Here is a 6,000-nt window from a genome sequence, read left to right as displayed (position 1 = left end):
GGTAAGATGGCTCAGTGGTTAAGAGCACTGACTGCAGTTCTGAAGGTCCTGAGTTCAAATCCCAGCAACCTCAAGTTGGCTCACAATCTCTCATAATGAGATCTGGCACTCTCTTCTGGGACATCTGAAGACAGCTACAGTGTACCTACTGATTTATAATAATAAATAAGTCTTTAAAAAAAAAAAAAAGAAAAGTAGTTCAAAACTATCCTCAGGATCAGAAATTTTGGGTCAGCCTGGACTACATGAGACCCGCATCTGAAAAACAAGAGCAAAACCAAAACAACAACAACAACACCCCAAGTGATTCTGTGATTATTACAGATGATTATCTTAATTTAAAAATGAGTGTTCATGTGTGTATGTGTGCACGCGTGCATGTGTATGTTCGTTCATATGTATATGTCAATGTAGGTGCAAATGTAGAGAGCAGAATTGGGGAATTGGTTCTCTCCTATGTGGGACAGGTAACCAAATTCAGGTGGCAGGAACTTTTATCAACTGACTCATCTTGTCCCTGACATTTTGCAAGTTGTAAATTTTATTTATTTAATGTCATGGTGCCGGGGATCAGCTCCAGGAACTTGTGTGTACCAGGCAAATGCTCTGCCCATGAGCCACTCAGACTTCTTAAAATGCTTAATCTCTGTGTGTATCCATTTTCAGAAGTGTTCATATTCTACACACACACACACACACACACACACACACACACCCTTGCCTCACCCTCCCCCCCAGCTGCACTCCCCTCCCCCGCCACACCAGCCTGGCCTTGAACATCCCCTAACTCCCCCTTAGCCTTTTAGGTAGTGAGATTACAGACATATGCAACTATGCCCAGCAGGGCTTCACTTTTAAAACAAATTTTCTAGTTTAGAATCACTTTCAGAATAACTTTACATTTACAGAAAGAGTTGTCAAGATGGTAGAGAGGCTGCTGGTATTCCCTTCCCCCGGCTTCTGCGAACACTCACATCTTGTCCAAACACAGACATTCCATAACGGCTTAAAGGTGTCTTGTTTTAAAGGTGCTGCGAAGAATCAGGCAGCTCTGATGGGAATTTTTGTTTAAAGCCTGGCTGATTGAAACCATAAATTCTGTGTATTTTGCAGTCAAAGCGCTATGTGCTGAAGCAGTGTTAGGAGTTCATTAACTCTGCTTGCAGAACTCACTTTGCTACAAATAAACAGACTTCAACAGACAAAGACGTCCATGTCCGGAGTTTTGATGTGGAGGACTTTTTGGGGTTTGGAAACTGTTCTGAGAGATTTAATTTGTGGTTGGGTCTCCTCTGGTTCTGTATAGCATCCCCCTTTACCTTGTGGTTAGGCTGTTTCACCTTCTGGGGTTAAAGGGCAAAACCCTGAGTAGCGTGCCTAGCTACATCCTGGTCCGGAGCAACGTGCCATCAGACCATTTTCTACAGGGACCTATCATCTTTCTCCTAAATTACAGCTTCCCCAGGAATTCGTAGTTAAAGGCACATTTGGTCAAAAATTGTCTTTTCCTAGAGCTGAGTAGAATTACTTGGTGGTAATCGGGCCCTGTGGAGCTTCAAAGCTGGGAACCAGAGCCAGAGGACAGTGTTCTTCGTGTCTGCTCTACCTCCGATCAGCCCTGGGGCTTTCTGTAGGCCCTTCCTCTGGGGCGTGTGTATGTGTGTGTCATTCCTTCATCCCTAAAGCACAGACTGTCTAAGACCTCTTTCTGGCTGGAAATTTTCTCAGTGACTCTCAAAAGCAGATTGTTATCAGGGATGATGGATATGTGATGTCACACTGATTGTGGTGATGTAGGTATATACCTATGTCAAAACTTATCAAACAGTGTGTTTAAAATACATGCAGTTTAGTATATGCTATCCTGTTTCTAGAAGTAGAAAATGGAGAACACAATGCTCTGTCATGATATGATCTTTACATCGTCAGAAACAGAAACAAAGAACTTACAGCCTTATCCACCATTTTAACTCTCTCTCTCTTCCTCCTCTCTCTCCCTCCACTCCCTCCTTTAGATCTTCTCTCCTCCCTTTCCCTTCCTTCTTTATGCTGTTCTTTCTTTTCTTCTTTCTTTCTTTCTTTCTTTCTTTCTTTCTTTCTTTCTTTCTTTCTTTCTTTCTTTCTTTCTTCCTTTCTTCCTTCCTTCCTTCCTTTCTCTTTCTTCCTTCCTTTCTCTTTCTTTCTTTCTTTCTTTCTTTCTTTCTTTCTTTCTTTCTTTCTTTCTTTCTTTCTTTCTTTCTTTCGCTTACAGGGTTTTGTTGTGTAGCCCACACTTATTCTACCTCATGATCTTCCTGCCACAGCCTGTGGTAGATTATAGGTGTGTGTCGCCATACTCAGCTGTTTGTCATTTATTTATTTATTTATTTATTTAGGAGACAAAGTTTGTCTGTGTAGCCCTGGTTGTCCTGGAACTCACTCTGTAGACCAGGCTGGCCTTGAACTCACCAGAGATCCACCTACCTCTGCCTCCCGAGTGCTTTGATGGAAGGCATGTGTCACCATGACTCCTTGACTTGGCTGTGTGTTCGGTTTCCCCAGCTCTCCCCTAACTTGCATTTGCCTGCCACTAGCAATTCAGATCTCTTATCTTTCTTTCACCACATACTCCCTGTCTTGAGACTTAGTTTGAGGGCCAGTTTGTGGGTGCTGGGAATCAAACACAGATCCTCTGGAAGAGATGCCAGTGTTCTTAACCACTGAGCCTCGTCTCAAGCCCCGTCTTTCTGACTCTTAAGAGTCTGACGGGGGCTCATCTGGCCGAGTGCTTTCCTGACATGCACAAAGCCCTGGGTTTGACCTTTGTCACCACACCAACTGGGCATGGTGGCACAAGTCTGCAGTCCTAGTACCCAGAAGGTAGAGGCAGGAGGATTAAGAGTTCAATGTCACCCTCAGCTACATCAGCCATCTGGGCTCAAAAATAAACAAGATGGAACCAAACAAAATGAACACCAAAAACAAAACAAAAAAGAACAAAAAACACATGACACCAAACCAATTAACCAAGCAAAAAACCTAGAACAAAACAAAAACATAAACATAAAAAAAAAAAACCAAACTAAATAATGTCTTCAACTAGAAACATGACCTGTGTGCCTTTCTCTTTTGAGCAGTTGCTTGAGAATTTTAATCCCCAGATTTAAATTGTGTGCAGATAAAAATTTTGATATACAAAGGAAAGTTGGAAAAGTCTTTACAGCTGTTTGTGGTTGATTTTTGCCAGGTGAAATATAATGTGTAGATGATAAATCAGATTCCTATTTATGCGGATGTATACCCAGTCTCCTTGTAAACAGCGAACAAAGTTAGATTATGGAAGGTCTATGTGTATAGACAAAGAAAAATTACTTTCATCTAAAAATAATTTTTGTTAGTACAATCTTTGCTTTAGGAAAAAAAAACACAAACAAAACAAAACAAAACAAAACAAGCCGGGTATGAAGGCAGATGCTTGTAATCCCAGCATTTGGGAGCTAGACACAGGGGTATTGGGGGTTCAAAGCTAGTGTCAGCTCCAAAACCAGTTTGAGAACAATCGGATTGGAGGGAGGGAGGGAGAGAGAGAGAGAGAGAGAGAGAGAGAGAGAGAGAGAGAGAGAGAATGAATTGCAAATTGCCTAAAGAAATCCAGAGAAACAGATACCAAACCCACTGCTTTCTTGCATAGGGGAATTCGTGATGAAGTAAGACCTTTCCTTGAACCGCAAACGTTCTCAACGAGTGTCTTTACTGCTATGATCGGAAAGACATTGTCATTTTGAGAAGACACATAGCAATAGAGGTATTAATTTGGTACAAATGCAGATGGATCACTTTAGAGACAGTGTGGGATTAAATATTACAAGGCATTCTGTTTTGCTTATTTAATAGAGAGTGAGGCCGGGCCGGGCCACATCTCCGGGGACCCTGGGCAGATGTGGACTGAGCGACTTCAGCGCTTCGGGGTAAACACTGTAAAAATAAATGAATGAGCAAAGTAATGGGATATGATGGACGGGACTCTGGGTAATTACTGTAAATGCTTTGTCTGAGACCCAGAAAGGACTTTAACCTCTAGGTCTATTAATCTGGCTTCTATCACCCAGCAGGGCTAGCAGTGCTTAGGTTCTCAATCATAAACAACTGATTTGCCCTTGGTGTGCTTTAGCCATTTTGTTTTCTTTCCATTGAAATCTGTTATCTCGCCCTAAAAAAGGAAAATATACAGACTGGCGATGATAGCATGCTCTGGTATCTGGGACCTTGAGAACTTCACAAGCAGGTGAGAATTTGGCCATATGGGAATTCCTTTGAATTCTCCCAGAGTCAATAGAGAGCTCTCAGCCCTGCTCCCTATAAAGTTCAGGAAGGGCTCTGAACTCTGGACTCTGGGAAAAGCATTGACCATGAGGTTGACCGTGTTATTGGTTGCCCTATTTGGGTATATCTACTGTCAAGAAACATTTGTGGGGTAAGCGAGACTTTCTGGTGTTTATCTGAATTCTACTTACTTGATTCCCGAAACCTTTCATCTGCTCACAGCTTGGTCACAGAATAAGGGATGCATGTGCTCTGTGTTTTCAGAGCCCTCTTAGGTTGGGGGGAGATAGCGGCAAAGGTAGGAACTGATCAAAGTGGATATGAATGACTGTAGAGGTGGAAAGGGGTGGAAACCATCAAAACCCCCAAGGAGAGACCTTTTATCTGGTAATAAAGAGTAGGATTGCACGTTGGGGCACTTACAGACTGTGGTGGCTTCTACTTACTATGTACAGACAACAGAGGAGAGGCTAGGGATTTTGCAGGAGGAGAAATGTATTTTGAATGGTACTGCCTTGACACAGTGCCTGTGGGAGCCTGCAGACTCTGACCGGAGACCGAGGATAATTACTGTGTGAAGTTAGTTTTAAGACGGAGCCTGGGAATTCCCTCACCATTTGCTAAGGAAGAATAGCTTGAAAGATAGGGCAGGCTGTCTTTGGGAGAGTTGGTTCTGTGAGATGACTTCAAGACCTATTCCTCTTCCTTTCCCAGGACCTTAGACAATATTTTATGGGCTGCTGCAGGAGTGACTCCATTTTGTAAAAATGAATGTTCACAGAACTGACCTCACCCCCCATCCCCCTTTCCCTCTAGTGGTCAGAATGTGGGGCTGACAGACAGCAGGGAAGACATGCTAAGTCTACACTTGCCTCAGGCGTCATTGTTGTAAGGGCCTGTCTCCCACCCACCTCCCACCTCTCTGGACTTTATCCTTCCTGTCAGCACTTGTCTTCCTATTATCTTATCTGGGTGGTAGGGCCTCCTCAGGGGTCCGGAGGGCCCGTTTGGGCTGCAAGTGTCAGGTGATACCTCTTCTGTCTTTAGGACTCACTCACCTTGGTTTTGAAATCCTTTAACTCTTGCTTTGTTTCGTTGGTCTTTTGAGACAGGCTCTCACTCTGTAGTCCCAGCAGTCCCCCAGCTCAGCTAGGACGTAGGCTGCCCGCAGTCCCCTAACCTGTAGCCTTCCTGCCACTTTTGCCTCCCAAGTTCCAGGTTTCTAGGTGTGAGCACCCGCATCAGTCCCGATTCCACAGTTCTGTATGGGTGCATTTTTGGAGAGTTTTCTAAGGGAATCAATGAAGCCATGAAATTAATTAATTAATTATTAATGACATTAATGAAGCCAATTTGATTTGGGAATCAGAGAACGAAATGAACTTTAGGATTTCTAGAATGTTGACTAAGTAAGTATGCATTAGAAATCCATGAGGGATTTTTTTTTTTTAAGTTACATTCCCTCCCCTTTTTGGCTGAGCAACTCCTAGGGCTTCCATTCCTTAGAAACCGTACTAGGAACTTCTAGTCTAATCTGCTCCTTTCCCCAGCCCCTCACTTTAAGGATGGACTCTTGGGAGTCCATGCGTTAACTAAAGTAATGAGACCCAAATGGAGGAATTTTCAGACCATTTGTGGCAGATGGCTACTTGCAGGCAGAAGGGCCTGGAAGAGCTTGCGTTCTGCCACTTGTGTGTC

Source organism: Mus caroli, unplaced genomic scaffold (genome assembly GCF_978045245.1).
Source record: "Mus caroli unplaced genomic scaffold, Mus_caroli_1 scaffold_7, whole genome shotgun sequence".
NCBI lineage: Eukaryota > Metazoa > Chordata > Mammalia > Rodentia > Muridae > Mus > Mus caroli.
This window is presented reverse-complemented; position numbering follows the sequence as displayed.